Source organism: Manis pentadactyla, chromosome 8 (assembly GCF_030020395.1).
Source record: "Manis pentadactyla isolate mManPen7 chromosome 8, mManPen7.hap1, whole genome shotgun sequence".
Lineage (NCBI taxonomy): Eukaryota > Metazoa > Chordata > Mammalia > Pholidota > Manidae > Manis > Manis pentadactyla.
Window position 1 is genome coordinate 85,426,171 of NC_080026.1, and position 20,972 is coordinate 85,447,142.

At 35.6% G+C, this 20,972-nt stretch overlaps 1 protein-coding gene and 1 pseudogene across 7 annotated transcripts in view; one reads left to right on the forward strand and one right to left on the reverse strand.

The window, feature by feature from the left end:
- Positions 1-20,972, reverse strand: part of JMJD1C (jumonji domain containing 1C) — a 388,314-nt gene that overhangs the window by 279,555 nt on the left and 87,787 nt on the right. The window lies entirely within an intron of this gene.
- LOC118917365 (probable ATP-dependent RNA helicase DDX5) lies at positions 17,441-20,759 on the forward strand (annotated as a pseudogene).

Sequence of the window (20,972 nt, forward strand, 5' to 3'; positions counted from 1 at the left end):
TTAAATTATTCCAGAAAAGAAAGAGACTTTTAATAGACTGAAAAATTGAAAACCGTAGAACATTTTTTTCCACTTGGCCTTCTAAACATCACTTTCTCCTGGTTTTCCTTACCCTCCTGGTTGTTTAAACATTACTCCAGGGGTCAATCCTTAGATGTCTCTATCTACACTCACTCTCTACAATAACTTAGTATCCACTTCAACAGCTTCAAATGCTGTCTGTATCTTGAATACTCCCAGATTCTCCAGTCTGGACCTCTCTTCTTGAACTAATAAATATGACAGTTTAACGAAGGCCTACTTCACTTAAATGCTAATATCTCTATCTTGACTTATCTTTTTCTTTTCAAACTTGATGTATCTAAAACTCAAATTTGTGTTCCCCAGCACCCCACCACCACCACCACCAAGCTCCCCCACCATCAATCCCTACTGGAGAAAATGACAGCTCCATCTTTCCAGTTGCTAGAGCCCAACATCTTAGATCTGACCTCTAACTCCTCTTTCTTTCATGTCATAAGCAGTTCAACAACCCATCCTTATCAATTTTCTGTTTGAAATAAATGTGAGTCTGAGCATTTCTCACTACTTCTAGCACTGAGAACTGCCTCCTAACTGCTCTCCCTGTTTCTGTTCTTGCCCACATATCCCAACAGTCACCTCTCCACAAAGCAGGCAGAGTGATCCTTTTAACACCACATCACTTTTGCCCTCCCATATAACTCAGAGCAAAAGCCTTTTTCCTCTCAATAACCTATAAGGTCCTTCACAAACTGCCTCCTGTACCCTTATGCTCTTACTTCCTCCAACTCTTCCACTTTTCATTCAGCCTGCCATATTACCTTCACTGCTCTTCAAATATGCTTGGCTTGTCCTGGTCTCAGGAACTATGTGCTTGCTGTTTGTATGTGTAGGGTACTTCTACTGAGACATCTGCATAGCTGGATCCTTTTTTTTCTTAAGTCTTCCTCAAATCACCTTCTCAAAGCGACATTCCCTGGCTATCTTATCTGAAATGTCACCTCCACCTCCTCAACTTCCATACTTTATTTTCCTTTCAAGCATTTATCTTACATACGACTTGGCAATACTTATTTATGGTCTTTATCTTTTGTCTCTCCTTCAGTAAACTAATTTCTATAGGGCAAGACTTCAGTCTATTTTGTTAACTACTGTATCCCCACTGCCTGGTATATACAAGGCATGCAATAAATATTTGTTGAATGGGCTTTAACTTTACTATTCCCCTCTCCCTGTATTCAGTCTTTAATTGCTACCCAACACCTGTCAAAGACAGGCAGACAAATGACATTTGAAGAAAATAGTACAGCAAATGGTCTTCAGTTACCATGCGATAAATTATTCACCCTTTTACTACGCATTCAAAACTCCATCATTTTATAAAGCTGGATCTTTAAATCGTCTTTTATTCTGTAGAATTAACAGTAAGTTGCGGTGTAATGGTTCTACCCTGGCCCTTACTGAGAATTATTTTTTAAAAGCCATATGAAAAACACCTCTACATAAACAACAAAATTGTTATAAATTACTCTTTCCATTATGACAAATGCTATTAAATAAAAATAACTTTGTAAACTCTTTATAGAGTCAAGAAAAATTATTCTTTAAAAACATGTTCATTATTTATCAAATAATGACAATTTCTAGCCTACAATATATCCCTGACTCTCCCTATCTCCAGACACATAACAAATTTCAGAGTTATATTCAACAATTACCATTAATTCAAATCTCTAAGTTTTGGAGAATATTTATATTGAACCCATCTCAGTTTACATATTTTTTTAATGTCCTATTTGTTTTGTCAATCTTACTGATAGTTATCTTTAATAAGAGCCACCTCAAATTATTTTATTTAGGTAAATAGACAAATATACTGTATAAATCTCTGATGCTATCACATATATAAGTCAAAGTATAAATTATAAAAATTACCTGTATGTCATGAAAATCACTTCAATGACAAATATACTGTAATCTGCTAGTCTAATTTGGCATTATTAAATATTTCAACCAATTGCAAGGATGATGGTACTACTAAGCAAAGGAATGAAATGCAATAATTTCACCTTAGGTGACAGTGAGATATGAAAGCAATCTACAATGTACAAAGAGAAATATGGGCGCCATTATAGAGAAAGAATAAGAATTAGTGATGAAATCTTAAAGATAACTACTGCTTATTTATTTACACCAATAAGAAAGCATAAGTAGACAATTACAAATAACTAACCAAGTATTCACTTTTGCCATTATAATACCTCATATGATTCTAATTACAGTTGATTCTTGAACAATACAGGTGAGGGGCACCATCCTCCACACAGTCAAAAATCTGTGAATAAACTGATTTCCCCGAAACTTTACCAATAGCCTACTGATAACATTAAGTCGATTAACATATTTTGTGTGATATATGTAATATATAGTACAATAAAGTTAGAGAAAAAATTTTCTAATTGTGACATATCTCCAAAAAATTTTCCCATCTATTTATTGAAAAAAATCCAGTGGACTCACACAGTCAAACCCATGTTGCTCAATTCAGGGTCTGTAAAAAAGTTTCTACTTATTAAAGTTAAAATGCATTTTATGAGGATCCACCAAATAATAGACACAGCTTCTACAGTTTCTAAGGTTTATCATTCAGCACACCAGTGACCAACTAACTCTCAGAAACACCAGAACCACTGGATTACTGCCACTCTTTTGGTGTATCTTTTGATTCAAGCTATCTTTCTTGAAGACTGAGCCTTGAAGTTACTGTTCTTTATAATCTATAGTAGTGCTATAGTCTACTGTAGTCCCCAGAACACAATTGCACGCTTTAGTAAAGGGAATATAAAAGGCACTGTGATAAAAACATAATTTCATTTAATTCTTACAGTAACACTTCTAGGTAAAATATTCCCTATTTATATACATCAGAAAATGAAGAGGGGTTGAATCATTTTCAAAGACACACAGGTAATAGTTATGAGGAAAGCCTGCTCCAAGTTACCTTACTCATGGAGGAGGGAAAGTGGGTGGTATCAGGAAATACTTCCTGGAAGAGCTGTGCCTTAAGAGGACAGTACAAATCAACCAAAAAGTAGGAAAAAGAAAACCAAGGGATTAGCAAGCAAAAAGGGCCAAACACCTGAAGATAAAGTGTAAAACAGTACTACATGTGCTGAAGAACTAAAAAGCTCTCAGATCCATGGGTTCAGGAGACCCTCCTTTTGTGTATGGTTTAAACAGAATCATGGCAAGTCACCTCATTCGGTAACTCTTAAAGGGTTCCTTGAACTCTTACTACTGAGAGGTAGAATAACACACAAAAAAATTGAACTCGAGTTACAGGAGCTGGGTTCAAAAACTTGTCATCACTTAAACAAGTATGACCTTAAGCAATTTCCCAAGCCTCTATATTCCTCAGCTGCCACATTTGTAAAACTGAAGTAACATCAATAATTAACTCATAAAGTTAATATGAGGATGAAATGATATATTTAAAATGCTTAAAATTAAGATAATTCCTGGCATATACCAAGGGCTATGAAAATGGAAACTAGTAGTATTACACTATGAACCCACCAGTCCTCCCTTCCCTCTGCCTCAGATTTTTAGGTCTTTCAGTCATCCTGTTTTGCATTCTCTCCTACTTCTATTCTTCAGTTTCACTTAAAAGTTCTTTTTTCAGTTTTCCTTTTGCAAGCATCATGTTCAATAAAACATGAGACAGTTGCTGACTCAAAAAGTTAACTCCAATATATGCTGGTAGTGGAGAAAAACCTGTCTTTTGCCCCTTTTGTATATTACCCTCAATTCTCTTCTTTTGGTTTTATTCTCATTATTTAATCTCTTTCAGTTTTTGGCCCCAGTTATTCTGTAGAGTCAGTCATCTTTAATAAATATCTCTGCTGTTTTGCTCCTCTGATTCTTCCTCCTCTCACTGTTACAGTGTTGGCGTTTTTGAAGCATGGGGGACCTAGGAGAATAAATTTTACCCAACATTTAATATATTCAATAATATTTATCTAGTACCTGTTATTTGCTAAGCACTGCTCTGGGGGCTATATGTTTAAGATGATACACATACATAAGGGTGACTGGTCAAGGTAACTGGTGAAATCAACAAGAAACAATCAGGTTTGATAAATGATATATAGAAAATACTCCAAAATACCATCCAGAGACAGAGGGAGGCTGATCTAGTAGAAAGCTAGGTTTTCCCATTATACATTAAAAATCACAATGAACAAGTCCAGAAACACAGTATCCTAGATGGCCAGGGAGAAAAAGTAAACAATGATTGGAGATACTATAAAGTTTCTGACTCTGGACCTGCTATAAAAGTTCCTCACAGTTCTTTCAGTATTTAGCATGTAACAATTAGATACTAAGTCACTCTTAATAAACCTAGGATACCAGAGAAGTTACAAAATAGTTGAAACTACATTATATGCACATACAAAACATAAAGAAAGTTTTGGATATACAAATGTCTGTATATGTGTGTGTTCTCATGTTCTTTTGGATTTTTACTTGATTTGCCTCCAAGAGTCATTAAAATTTCTACAAAGAGGAGACTTGTTAGTTCATTATATTCTCTACAACTTCTAGCAACTCAGTAGAATGTTATACATAGTGTAGATAAAATTAATGCCCTGTAATTTAAAAATGTAACCAATTAGAAAATGAAGAGAAGGAAACATGGCATAAAAATTTCCACTTTCATGCCAAACATATTCTTGCCCCCAAGGCAATATTCACATTATTCCCTTCTCTGGAATGTAATCTCTTCATCAAACACAAGTGATCCCTATCCTTTTAATCCAGCTTCTCCATGAGGCCTTTCTATCACAGAAAGTATGATGACACACTTTCATAATGCCCCTTCTTTTCATTTCTATAGCACTTACCATTACAGTATAATTAATCCTTAATTGTTGAGTGGGTTTTTTCCCTTCCTAATATCAAATACATGGTGTATTTTCCAAAACCACTTTTCCAACAATCTGATATTAATGGGTATCCTGCAATTCATTCTGACTCTGTTACTACTGGAGTTCACATCGGACAGGTTTAAGGGCTTAGTCCCACAAGACTGCTGTCACTTCAGTCACCTGTCAAAAGTATGGATGCACTAGTACTCTTGACTAATGAGTTATAAATTGGGGGTTCCCATGACCCCATTCTCTCAGGATTGCTGATTACCTGTAATAATTAACAAAACTCTACCTAACTATAACCAGCTTATCATAAAGGATATAACTGAGAGCCAAATGGAAGAGATACACAGGGCAAGGTGAGTGGGAGATGGCACTGCCATGCCTTCCATGGGTGTACTACCCTCCCAGCACCTTGATGCTGGTCATCAACTCAGAAGCTCTCCAAACTTCACTGGTTTTGGAGTTTCGAATGAAAGCTTCATTACACAGGCATGATTGTGGCCATTGGTGATTAACTCATCTTCAGCTCCTTTCACCTCTCCAAATGTTGAGGGTGTGGAGTTGAAAGTTCAATGCTTCTAATTAAGGCTTAGTCTTTGAGGTGAACAGCCCAAACCTGAAGCTATCCAGGGGCTCATAAGAGGTCACCTCATTAGAACAAAAGATGCCCCACCAGTCTTATCATCACTTGAAATTCCAAGAGTTTTAGGAGCTCTGTGTCATGAACCAGCAACTTATAGCAAATATATATTTACTAAACCACAACTGTTTACTATAGCATAAAGCAACAGTCAAGTATGTTAATCATCTCCCTCCACTAGAAGTATAAATTCCTCGAGAGTGGGGTACTTTTTAAATTTTGGATTGGCCAACAATGATAATGACTTAATAGATACTTGGTATTTATTCATTCTACAAAACTTCCTAAGAGACAGTGCATTAACATAACGGACTGGATTTCAGATTTCATATATAAATATTACAAAGTTCTCTTTCATTGACATTATTAGGTATTTCATTATAAAGCAATGAATCTCAAAGAATTAGAGCTAAATTTCAGAAGATTCTATGACTTCTCTTTGTATTTCAGTTAATTAAACAAATATTTATTGAATATCCACCACCTGATAAGCAATTTCTCAGTGCTGGGAAGATAGCAGTTACCAAAACAGGCAAAAGTCCTTTTCATCATGCTTAATCTTAATGCAGAACAATAAGAAAAGTGCTTAGTTTGATAGAAATTAGAAAAGGAGAATAGAACAGGACAGAAAATGTTGAGGAAGGATGGAAGGCGGTCAATTTTAGATAAGATAGAGAAAACCACAATAAGCAAAGCATATTGATATCTGAACAGATCTACCTGGGGGAGTGAGTCATGTGGATATCTTCAGGAAGAGCATTCTAGGCATAGAAACAAGTGCAAAGGCCACAAGGGAGGCTAATTATCTGGAATGTTAGAGGAACAGCAAAGAGGCCAATGGGCTGGAAAAGAACACATAAATCACAGAGCAAGAGAAGATGAGGTCAAAGTGGGCTGATGGGGAGCAGCATATAATGTAGAACCTCTCAAGCCATGAATGAGGAGTTTTTCAGCTCTTACTCTCAGTTTAGATGTCTTTGAAAGCATCTGATCATAGGAGTACCATGACTGCCCAATTGCTATAGGCTCTTTTATGGGTAAGAACTAGTTACTGGGCTAGTTAGATACCTATCTGTTGCTAGTAACTAGTTATGAGCCTACTAGAGTTAGTCAGAATCTACTAGAAAATCTAGGCAAAAGATGATGCTGTCTTAGAATAGAATGGTAATAATAAGGTGGAACAGTGGGATTCTGGATGTGTTTTGAAGGTAGGGCCAAAACAACTTTGCTGACAGTCTGGATATGGGACATGAGGGAAAGTTGTCAAGGACAACTTTAAAGGACCTGAACTAGAATGAGCTGCCATTTACTGGATGGTAACACCTCAAAGCAGTGCAGGTTTAGGGGACTAGTATCAGGAGCTCAGCTGCAGACAAGTTTGAGATGTCCATTAGATATCCAAGTGGAGACAATGAATATGATGTTCCACTATGAGTCTGAGGTTCAGAGAAAAGGTCCAAACTAGGATATAAATGTGGGAATCACTAACACACTGATGGTATTTAAGGTCACAGGAACAGATGTAGTGATGAAGGGCAAGAGTTTAGATATATTTTTAAAAAAAGAGAGATCCAAGAAATGAGCCCTTAGTAGTTGTAGAAATGAGGAAAACTAGCAAAGACCACTTCAGAAAAAAGTTAAGAAAGTTAGGGAGGAAATAAGGTGAGCATAAGGTACTAGAAGCAAAATATTTGATGGAAGAGCAGGAACAAATCATATTAAATGCTACTGATAGGACAAGTAAGATGAGGGCTGAGAAATGACAATTGCATTAGAAAGGATCAAACCATTTATGACCTCCATCACAGCAGTTTTCTTGGGAGTAATAATGGAGGCAAAAGCTTGCTAAAGTATGTTCAACAGAGAGCAGAAGCCAAGAAACTGGGGAGAGTTTGGATAATGTCAAACACTTTATATGTCAAAGGACCAAAGATACAACAGGAGATCACTACCCTGACAAAACAGGGATTCCAATTTCCTTGCAATCAGTCAGCAGGAAATTCCTTCCTATGCAAGACAGTTTTTTTTGTTCTTGCTGTTGTTTTTATTTTATTCATGCTTCAGGTTATTTGTAAGAGATTGTTATAACTTTAGAGACAAAATATTTATAAGCATTTCAGAAACAGAGAAACAAAAGCTACAATCAACTTTTAAGTAAAAATCAATCTTCCCAATAGATTCCACAAAAATAGTGCACTCTAAGGTCTCATTTTTAACAAACAAGTTTCTCAAGTTTCATCTTACACAGAGTCTCCCAAAGAGTATAGCACATCACAAAAGCACTCAAAGGTTTATAGCTTCCCTGACCTCAACTTAGTTCTTCCCCATGTTCCCACATTATTTCTACAAAGCTTCTTAGAAACCTCTTTATCACCAGAGTAAAAAGCAACCAATGGTAACTGGAAGACTTTGGAACAGATATATAATTTTAAAGGGTACAAAATGGTCTGGGTTTAGATACCCTCCCCGCTTTTATTCCTGTTACCAAAATCAACAAATTTCTGACCTCTTTCATTTCCGTTTGCACCACTAAGTGAATAGTTAAATTTCACTAAGCCTGTATACTTTCTCTCCAACACTCAGAGCCCTCTAACTTTAACATGAATCATAATATTCCACATTATTTAAAAGGACAGAAATAACAAAGGTATTACTTTAAAATCTGAAGAGACATCTTTTTTCCTATAGCTGCATAACTACTATCACAGCTATAATGAGACAATCAGTGTAAGTGCACCTAATTTTGATATGTCAAGTATGGAGAAAGGTGGAAGGGGAAAAACACTTTTGTTTTTTGTTTTTAATCACAATAAAAAAAGCTCACTTGGAAGATAATAAGATAAAAATTAGGATTTTTAAAATGTATCCATTGTTTGTCAGTCAAAACTACCTAAACAAAACAAAAAACTTCCTTGAGACCAAATCTAAATAAAAGTTTTGGGAAAACCTGGATTAGTTTGTTCTGTGTAAAAAATAAAAAAGACCAGACAATAAATTAGAATCTATTAACTTACATTCCTTTCATTCTTTTTCCATTTTTGCAATTTAGTAAAACTGAACATTTTCCTCATACATTTTTAAATTTCACAAGTAAGTGCCTCAGTTAAGAATCCACAAAGTGATAGGAGGGGGAAAAGATGGTGAAGTAGGAAGGCAAGGTGGAAATCTCCTCCTGCGGACACACCAAGGAAATAACTACAGCAAATACAACTAACTCTGAAAATGACCTGAAGACAGCAGAACAGACTACAAACACCTGGTGAAGAAGCGAAGACCACACTGAGAAGGGTAAACTGGCAGAACCATGACTGACCTGAACCCAAACCCATCCTCCATCCCAACCCAAAAGCAGAAGGGAGAGGAGCAGGGAGGGGGTAAGCACACAGGACAACACCAAGACATACATTAACTAAAATGGCAAAGATTAAAGATAAAGAGAGAATCTTAAAAGCAGCAAGAGGCAGACAGTTACTTATCTCTGAGGGAAACTAGAAGGATATCAAATTTCTCAGCAGAAACTTTACAGACCGGAGGGAGTGGCATGAAATAGTTAATGTACTGAAAGGAAAGAACCTACAACCAGGAATACTCTACCAGCAAGGTTATCATTCAGAACTGAAGGTCAGACTACAAGATTCCCAGATAAATGAAGGGTAGAAGAATTCACCACCACTAAACCAGATTTACAGATGTTAAAAGGACTTCTGGAGATGCAAATGTTCTTAAACCTAAATAAGTGAAAATAAATTACAGTAAAAATAGTATACCAATTACTTCCCAAGTAATAGTATACCATACTTCCCAAGTAAGTATGAAATTAAAAAAAAACTAAAACTAAGTTAAATCAATGATATACAAAACCAGTCAAGGAATAAATAAAAGATATAGACTATGATATCTTAAAGTGTAGAGGAGGAAGAAGAAAAAAGAGGTACTTTTAGAATGTGTTTGAAACAGAGACCACCAACTTCAAATGGACCATTATATATTTGGGAAACTATAAACATTATGGAAACCAAAATCCTGAAGCCTATAACATATACACAAAAAATTTTTAAAAAAGCAATCAAAGTATAAACTAAGAAAACCATCAAATAACAAGAAGAGTATAAGAGATTAAGAAAGGTACAGAGAGGAACTACAAAAACAACCAGGAAACAAAAAATGGCAATAAGTACATACCTATCAAACATTACTTTAAATGTAAATGGACTAAATGCACAAACAATATAGGGTGGCAGAATGGCTAAGCAAGACCCATCTATATTCCTACAAAACACTCATTTCAGACCCAAAGATATAGACTGAAGGGATGGAAAAAGATATTTCATGCAAATAATAGGGAGAAAAAAGCAGGAGTAACAGTACTTATATCAGACAAAATGGACTTCAAAACAAAAAAAGTAACGAGACAAAGAAGGTCATAACATAATAATGAGATAATTCCAACAATAGGATATAACAATTTTAAGTATCTTGTCACCCAACATAGGAGCACCTAAATATTTGAAATAAATACTAACAGACCTAAAGGGGGAAACAGACAGCAGCACAATCATATTAGGAGACTTAAAAAGCCCACTTACATCAATGTACAGATCATCCAGACAGAAAAAAAGGAAAAAGCAGCACTGAATGGCACATTAGACCACACAGACTTAATAGAACATTGCACTGAAGAGCAGCAGGATACTCATTTTCCTCAAGTACACATAGAATGTTCTCCAGAATAGATCACATATTAGTACACAAAAAGAGCCTTAATAAATTAAAAAACACAAATTGCATCAAGTATCTTTTCAGACCACAATGGTATGAAACTATAAATCACTTACATGAAAACAAAAAAAACTTACAAATACATCGAAGCTATACAACATGCCTCTAAATAATCAGTGAAACAATGAACAAATCAAAGAGAAAATCATACATGGAGACAAATAAAAACAGAAACACAACAGTTCAAAATATGTGAGATGCAACAAAACTAGTTCTAAGAGGGAAGTGCATAGCAATACAGGCCTACTTCAAGAAACAAGAACAGTCCCTAATAAACAATCTAACTTTGTAACTAAAGGAACTACAAAAACAATAACAAAGAAAGCCCAAAGTTAGTGGGAGGGACATAATATCAGAGCAGAAATAAATATAATAGAAAATATGACAACAGTAGGGAAAAAAAAATCAAAGAAACCAAGAGCTGGTTCTGTGAGAAGATAAACAAAATAGACATTTAGTCAGACTTAGCAACAAAAAAAAGAGGATATAAATAATAAGAAATGAAAAGAAGCTACAATTGACATAACAGAAACTCAATTAATTACGAGAGAATTCTATGAGAAATTATATACCGATAAACTGAACAACACAGAAGAATTGGCCAAATTCCTAAAACATTCAATCTTCCAAAGACAAACCAGAAACAGAAAATTTGAACAAACCAATTAATAATAATGAAGTTGAACTGGTAATCAAAAAACTCAACGAACAAAAGCACAGGAAAGATGGTTTCACAGGTGAATTCTACCAAACAGTATGCCAAAAATAGAAGGAATACTTCCAAACTCATACTATGAGACCAGCGTCACTCTAAGACCAAAACCAAAAGACACTACAAAAAAAAAGAAAGCTCACTATTATGCCTGATGAACATAAATGCAAAAATCCTCAAGAAAATATTAGCAAACCAAATTCAAAAAGGCATCAAAAGGATCATCCATCATGACCAAGTAGGATTTATTCCAGGGATGTAAAGATGATACAGTATCTGCAAATCAGTGTGATATACCACATTAACATAACAATTAAAAACCATATGATCACCTCAATAGATGCTGAAAAAGCATTTAACAAAATTCAATGCGAATTCATGATAAAAACTGTCAAAGTGGATACAGAGGGAATACACCTCAATATAATAAAGGCCATATATGACACACTCTCAGGTTAAAATTGTACTAAGTGGCAAAAAGCTGAGAGTGCTTCCTCTAAGATCAGGAACAAGACAAGGATACCTACTCTCACCACTTTTACTCAACATAATACTGGAAATCCTAGCCATGGTAATCAGGTAAGAAAAAGAAATAAAAGTCATCCAAAACTGGTAAGGAAGAAGTAAAATTGTCACCATTTGCAGATGATATACTATATATAGAAAACCGTAAAGACTCCACCAAAAAACTATTAGAATGAATGAATTCAGTAAACTTGCAAGACATAAAATCAATATACAAAAACCTGTTGCATTTCAATATACCAATAACAATCAGAAAGAGCAATCAAGAAAACAATTCTATTTATATCTGCATAAAAAAATTAAATAACTAGAATAAACCTAACCAAGGAGGTGAAAGACCTATACTCTGAAAACTATAAGACACTGATGAAAGAAACTAAAGAAGACACAGACAAAATGGAAATCTATCCCCATGCTTATGGATAGGAAGAATGAATATTGGCAAAATGGCCATCCTGCCCAAAGCAATTTACAGATTGAATATAATTCTCAACAAAATACCACTGGCTTTTTCAATGTACTAGAGCAAATAATCCTAACATTTATATGGAACCGCAAAAGACACCAAAAGTCAAAGCAATCCTGAGAAAAGATCAAAGCAGGGGGTATTACACTCCCTAGCTTCAAGCTGTATTACAAAGCTACAGCAATCCAAACAGTATGGTACTGGCACAAAAACAGACCCATATATCAATGAAAGGAATAAAGTCTAGATATAAATCCCACACATAAATGGTCATTAATATATGAAAAAGGAGCCATGAATATACCATGGGGAGAAGACAGTCTCTCCAATAACTGGTGTTGGGAGAACTGGACAGCTACATTCAAGAAAATGAAACTGGATTATTGTCTCACTCCATACACAAAGTAAACTCAAAATGGATTAAAGACCTAAATGTAAGACAAGAAACCATAAAACTCTTAGAAGAAAACAGGCAGGAATCTCTTGAACATCAGCATGAGTAATTTTTTTCTGGGCACATCTCCCAGGGCAAAAGAAACAAACAAACAAACAAAATAAACAAGTGGGATTACATCAAACTAAAAAACTTCTTGTACAGAAAAGGAAACCATCAACAAAACAAAAAGGCAACCTACTGAATTGGAGCATATATTTGCAAAAGATATATCCCACAAGGAGCTATTATCCAAAACACATGAAGAACTCAACACCAAATGACATACAATGGAGGGATTTAAGAGTAGACTAGAACATGTAGAGGAGACGGTAAATGAAGTGGCAATTAGAGAACAGCAAAACAAAGAAGCTAAGGAACAGAGAGGAAAAAGGATCACTAGTAATGAAAGAATGGTAAGAGAGCTATGTGACCAATCCAAACAAAACATTATTTGCAGAAGGAGAAGAGAAAGACAAAGGGAAAGTCTCTGAGGAAATAATTCCTGAAAACTTCCCCCCTATCTAAGGAAGGAAACAGATGCTCAGGTCATGGAAGTACAGAGATCCCCTAACAAAAGGAATGCCAGGAAGACAATACCAAGATACACATAATTAAAATGGCAAAAGATCAAGGATAAGGAGAGAGTGTTGAAAGCAGCCAGTGAGAGAAAAAAAAGATTACTTACAAAGGAAATCCCATCAGGCTATCAGCAGACTTCTCAGCTGAAACTCTACAGGCTAGGAGGGAGTGGCATGATATACTGAAAGTCCTGAAACAGAAGGACCTCCAGCCAAGAATCCTCTACCTGACAAGATTATAATTTAAATTTGAAGCAGGTATTAAACAATTTTCCAGATAAACAAAAGTTGAAGAAATTTGCCACCACTAAACCAGCCCTACAGGATTATGTTAAAGATACTGCTACAGATGGAAATGACCCTAAGGCTAAATAGCTTTCAACAGTGAAAATAAACCCACAGTAAAGGTAGTAGACCAACTACTTACCAAGCAAGTACGAAATGAGAACAAAGCAAAAGAAGGAAAATCAACTATATACAAAATCAGTGAAGGGTTACACAAAAAGTGCAGTTTTATGACATCCAATACGAAAAATATGAAGGAGGAAGAAGAAAAAAAACCTTTAAATCATGTTTGAAATAGAGTAATCAGCAATTTAGGATAGACTAATATGACTCTAATATATAGTAAGGGAGCTATCCTTGAAACTTTGGTAACCACAAAACTAAAACCTACAATAAATACACACGCACACACAAAATAAATTTAAAAAGAAAAATCCAATTACAACACTAAAGAAAACCATCAATAACAAGAGAAGAGAATAAGAGAGGAAGAAAGGAACAGAGAGGAGCTATAAAAAACAGACAGAAAACAATAAAATGTCCATTAGTACATATTTATCAATAATCACCTTAAATGGAAATGGAATGAACACACCAATGGAAAGACAAAGAATGGCAGAATGGATAAGGAAACAAGACCCATCCATATGGTGCCTACAAGAGTCTCATTTCAGATCCAAAGACATACACTGACAAAAAGTGAAGGGATGGACAAAGACATTACATGAAAATATGGAGAAAAAAACAGGAGTAGCAGTACTTATACAGACAAAATTGATTTCAAAACAAAGAAAGTAACAAGATCACAGCAATCACAACAGAAGTTGATCACTGGGACTATTGAACCACTCTGATGTACATATGAAACCAACATAAGATTGTATATTAACAATACTTTAATATAACATAACGGCAATTTTTACAAATTTTTTTAAAAGGCTCATCTTAAAAAAATATATGAGATAACACCTCACATCAGTCAGAATGGCTACTACTGAAGACAGGAAACAACAAATGTTGGCAAGAATGTGGAGAAAAGGAAACCCTCTGACACTGTTAGTGGGAATGTCAATTAGTGCAGCGACTATGCCAAATATGGAGGTTTTTAAAAAAACTAAAAATAGAAATACCACATAACCCAACAATTCCACTTCTGGGAATTTACCCAAAGAAAATAAAATCAATGATTCAAAGAGACACATGCAATTGCTATGTTTATTGCAGCATTATTTACAATAACAAAGATATGGAAGCAACCAAAGTGTCCATCAACAGATGGATATAGATGATGTACATACATACAATGAAATTGAAAAAGAAAAAAATCTTGGTATTTACAACAACATGGATGGCCGTAAAGGGTATTATGCTGAGTGAAAGAAGTCAAGCAAAGAAAGACAAATGCCATTATGATTACACTTCTGTGCAATCTAAAAAAACAAAACAAACAAAACTGAAATAGACTCACAGACACTGATAACTGTCTGGTGGTTACCAAGGGGAGAGGTTGGGGGTGTGTGTAAAATAGGTGAAAGGGATAAAAAGTCACAAAATCTCAGTTTATAATATAAATTAGTCACAGTGATGAAAGTACATCATAGAGAATATAATCAATAATAATGTGATCTTTCTATGTTGACAGTAACTACACTAGTTGGGGTGAGCGCTTAATGATGTAGATAACTGTTGAATCACTATGTTACATATTTGAAACCAATATAATATTGTGTATTACCTATAGTTCAATAAAAAATCAATTTATTGAGTTATAATTTGCATACAATACCAATTTAAGTGTACAACTCAATGAGTTTTGACAAATGTATGCACCATGAAACCATCACTCCAATGAATATACAGATAATTTCTACCACCTAGTAGTATACTGGTAAATAGTTAATAGTAGACTCTGGAAAAAAATGTTATACTTTAACATCTACTGACTTAACATACAAATATTTTAACATATTAGAAGTATTACACATTTTACTGATATAAAGCATGTTTATTACATAATTTTAATTTTTTTATTTTGACATCATTAATGTACAATTACTTAACATTATGGTTACTAGACTGCCCCCATTATCAAGTCCCTCCCACATACCCCATTACAGTCACTGTCCATCAGCATAGTAAGATGCTTAGAATCATTACTTATCTTCTCTGTATATACTGCCTTTCCCGTGTCCCCCCCCATTATGTGTGCTAATCGTATTACATAATTTTAAAGTAATAAAACAGATGGAATTCTTTATTACTACAAAATTTTTTCACTGACTTTTGTCACTCTATATCTGTAACCAACCAATGGTTATAATTAAGTAGTATAGCTCTGACATAACTGTTGTTTGCTACTTCCATTTACTTTAAGGAAAAGACAGAACTAAAACAAGAAAAAAAATGCTTAACCCTATCTACTGGAGGACTGCAATAAACACAAAAAAGGTTGAAAATCACTGACTTTAGTTCTTCTAAGGTTCCACTGATCATAAAAAATTACATATCTGGAGCACATTTGCTTAATCTCTTACAGGAATATTCTCAAGTATTACTTTATGATATACCTTTGATCCTTAATTACTAAGAAACAGTTAATTTGCTATAGTATCTTTACTAATAGCTGCATGCTACTTAATACTATCTTTGTAAGAGCAGTTTTAAATTTGTCAGGAAAAGTTTCATTTAAGAGTGCTATACTTCCTTTTCCCTAAAAAATAACTGCATAACCTAATTTTTTTGACCTGAGAAATCATTATAAAGAAAACTGATAAAAATCAAAGCTGCTCTGTAAGTGAACGGGTCAAGGACCAGAATTTAGTACCCTAGGGTTTCTTCCTTTTCTCCTATACTCTCTAGCCATTCTCTTTTCCAAAAAAGCAATCCAAAAAGCTAGTAAGGCTTAGTGAAAATCACTTTGAAAATTAATGATATGTTAGCTCTTTTTATAAACATATTTACCCTCTTCCTTTTTTAAAGCTTTAACTTTATATTTCAGTAGGAATTAATCATTATTTCCATAAATATGTATGTATGTTCAAAAACCATTATGGAAAGATGGGACACAAATATTCTGTACCCACATACATTATTTATTCCCTTTATTCAGATTAACATCATAAAGTAAAATGGTTCCCATTAAAATAAATCACTTTGGTATTAAAATATCCTAAGAGACTTTGAAAGTTAAGGCAACAGAACACTTTTGGAAATAAAATTGGAGAAACACTCTAATACTATATGATCAATATAGTTTCATCAATGCAATTTTGAAAAAAAAATAGTACGGTGCTATTCAAGATATTGTTGAACAGCTTACCAACTTTAAATTGTTTCACAGTTTAAATACCTTACCTAGTACTGTATAGCCTTGATGCTAAGACTCAAAGTAATAACAATTTAGGGCAGAAATAAATACTGTGTGAAATACACATAAAGTCATTTTACATTAATGCATAAATGGCAATGCATAACTTTCTTTATCCATAAGTTAACATACTGCTTCCTGCTTTGATAGTTCTCTGAGCCTAAGGATGTTTTCTGAATCTTAAACTCTTAATTCTGACAGGTGGATCAGATGTTTCAGCTGGTGACAGTCTTAGAATATTCATTAATCATACAGACCTAGGAAGCTTTGAAAAATTCTAAAATTTCTTCTAAGAATGACTCAATTTCTGCTACATGTTCTACTGTTTCTCCCTTCGCTGGTATGAGACAGAAAATCTATGTTTAAATAATTTTTGATGGGCGGGGACAGCTACGTGACAAAGCCAGGATCCGCCTTCCCGCCCCTTTCGGTTCTGGGCGTGAGGACTCTTTGGAGACATAAACATATCCAAGTGGGCAGAGTGGGTTGGCCTCTCTGCCATTTTATCGCCTGGACTGTCTCTGGAATAGGGTGGGGTAGCTTCCTTGAGGTGTGGAAACACGAGAAAAAAAGGTGAAGTCAAGAGAGTGCAGGCTGAAACATCCAGGTGGTGGATGGGTCCACCCACCCTTAAAAGGGACGAAAAACGGGCAACTCTGGGTGAGAGGCCGCGGGGGCTGGGGGTAGGGGCGAGAACATGGCAGATTCTGGAACGGGGGCAGGCACTGCGGCCTCTGCGCAGGGGTGAGGTGACTAGGTCATAGAGCGGCTCCCAGCATTCTCCGCAGCAGCGGCTACAGTCCACACTACAAAAATAGCTGCCAGGACGCAGCCGGCACCTCATTCATTTCCACCGGCCTCTTGCTGAGCAGCTCCAGGGCCTGTCATCGCCATCCCTCTGCTGCAGCCGTCCCCGCAAGGCTTCGCTGTCACCAAAGCCACCTCTGGCACCTCGTCGCACCCAATTCTCTCAACTTCATTCCCCGGTCATTCCTCGGGTTATCTGAGTGACAGACCGCAGCCGGGATTGAAGGTTTGGTGCACCTCTATTTGGAGAAATCAGGGCAGGGCCCCTATCTGGAAAGAAGTTTGGAAATCCTGGGGAGAAACTAGTTAAGAAGTGGAATCTTGATGAGCTGCCCAAATTTTAGGAGAATTTTTATCAAGAACTCCCTGATTTGGCTAGGCGCACAGCACAAGAGGTGGAGACATACAGAAGCAGCAATGAAATTACAGTTAGAGGGCACAACTGCCCAAAGCCAGTTCTGAATTTTTATGAAGGAAACTTCCCTGCAAACATCATGGATGTGATTGCAAGACAGAATTTTACTGAACCCACTGCTATTCAAGCTCAGGGATGGCCAGTTGCTCTAAGTGGATCGGATATGGTTGGAGTAGCACAGACTGGATCTGGGAAATCACTGTCTTATTTGCTTCCTGCCACTGTCCATATCAATCATCAGCCATTCCCTAAAGAAAGGTGGTGGGCCTATTTGCTTGATGCTGGCACCAACCCGGGAATTGGCCCAACAGGTACAGCAAGTAGCTGCTGAGTACCATAGAGCATGTCTCTTGAAGTCCACTTGCATCTATGGTGGTGCTCCCAAGGGACCACAGATTTGTGATTTGGAGAGAGGTGTGGAAATCTGTACTGCAACACCTAGAAGGCTTATTGACTTCTGAGAGTGTTGGAAAACCAATTTGAGAAGAATCACCTACCTTGTTCTTGATGAATCAGACAGAATGCTTAATACAGACTTTGAACCCCAAATAAGGAAGATTGTGGATCAGATAAGACCTGATAGGCAAACCTAATGTGGAGTGCAACTTGGTCAAAAGAAGAAAGACAGTTTGCTGAAGATTTCCTGAAATAATCTTCATATAATGTTCATATAAACATTGGTGCACTAGAACTGAGTGCAAACCACAACATTCTCCAGACTGTGGATGTGTATCATGATGTAGAAAAGGATGAAAAATTTATACGTCTAATGGAAAAGATCATGAGTGAGAAGGAAAATAAAACCACTGTTTTTGTTGAAACCAAAAGATGTGATAAACTCACTAGAAAAATGGGGTGATGGCCTCCCATGGGTATCCATGGTGACAAGAGTCAACAGGAATGAGACTGGGCTCTAAATGAATTCAAACACGGAAAAGCTCCTATTCTGATTGCTACAAATGTAGCTTGTAGAGGGCTAGATGTGGAAGATGTGAAATTTGTCGTTAATTATGACTACACTAACTCCTCAGAGGATTATATTCATCAAATTGGAAGAACTGCTTGCAGTATCAAAACAGGCACAGCATATACTTTCTTTACACCTAATAATATAAAGCAAGTGATCCTTATCTCAGGATTTCCTGAAGCTAATCAAGCAATTAATCCCAATTTGCTTCAGTTGGTCAAAGACAGAGGTTCAGGTCATTCCAGGGGTAGAGGCATGAAGGATGACCTTCAGGACAGATACTCTGCGGGCAAAAGGGGTGGATTTAATACCTTTAGAGGCAGGGAAAATTAAGACAGGGATTACTCTAGTTTTCCAAAGAGAGATTCTGTGGCAAAAACTCAGAATGGTGTTTACAGTGCTGCAAATTACACCAATGGGAGCTTTGGAAGTAATTTTGTGTCTGCTGGTATACAGACCAGTTTTAGGATTGGTAACCCAACAGGGACTTACCAGAATGGTTATGATAGCCCTCAGCAATATGGAAGTAATGTTCCAAATATGCACAATGGTATGAACCAACAGGCATATGCATATCCTGTACTGCAGCTGCGCCTATGATTGGTTATCCAATGCAACAGGATATTCTCATTAAGACTTTAGAGGTATGTGTAAATGTCTGCTTTTCATAATTGCTCTTTATATTGTGTATTACCAGACAAAATAGTTATTTAAGAAACATGGGAAATGCAGAAATAACTGCAGTACCGCAGTAATTATGGTGCACTTTTTCACTAAAGTTGGATATTTCTCTACATTCTTGGAACAATTTTTAGGGTTTTTTTTGTACTAGAAAATGCAGGCACTGTTTTCACATAAGTAAATGTACAGTGATTTGAAATACAATAAATGAAGGCAATGCATGGCCTTCCAATAAAAATATTTGAAGACTGAAAAAAAAATAAATAAATAATTTTCATGGCAATACAGCAACACATCAAACATTAGAAAACATTTTAAATGATGAAAAAACAAATTCCACTTAAAATTTAAATACCTGTTATGATACCAACATAAATAATTGCAAGTAGGGAGACAACTAGATGAACAGAAAACTTCACGTTTTCCAGGATAACTGAACCCACTCAAGAGGTTAAAGTAAAAACTTTTCACACTAAAACTAAGATGTTACTTGTCTTTTCCACTCTTATTGTCTTATCAACGTGCAAGCAGTTTTCTACCTTCTACACGTAGTATGGTAACACTGCTTTGACAGGTAATGGAATGTCTGCTTGTATGCCCAACTTCTCAGCTTTTTAAATATAGTAAACAAATTTCAATAGGTAAACCCACAAAAATCAAAGCTCTATGGGATTCTCAATTTTTAAGAGCTTAGAGGGGTACTAAGAAAATTCTATGAAACTAAGGTCTCATGTTTGCAGGGAGACTACTGCCAGTATATTGCCACTTGATAGTCTGCCCAGTAGTAAACAAGTAGCTCTTGACATGAACTGTATGTAACTGTGTCTTAATTTCAGAAACATTAAAATGTGGAAAATGTATATCTTAAAATCAAAGAAAAGTAGTATTTCCAGGTTCACAAATACTGCGTAAAATGCTGTTAAATTGTATTTTGCCTTTTATGAACCGAAATAGAATAACTAAGACTTTATACCATTTGATTCATTAAGAATCTTTTCTCATTTGATTCAGTTCAAGGAACAAGCAATACCCTTTTTAACAGAGGATGTGTCTAACATCAGACATCAGAAACACTTTATCAGCAAATGAAATTTAAAAGAAAGCATGAAATGCATTTTATGATTTCATGAACAGCTACTTATATTTTTTAAAACCAACAAAAGACTTTCACTAACACCACAACAGTTTGCATAGGTGATTGGTGAATTTTAAATTTCAAGACATAGTGGCAATTAAGTAGGTCTAAACACTGGAGAATGGAGTTTGGACTTCATGAGATTAGCCAAGGAGAAACTACTAAAGTGAGCTAAAGGGAAACTCCAGATAAGTAATGTGTCCATATTGAATAAAAAAGACTAG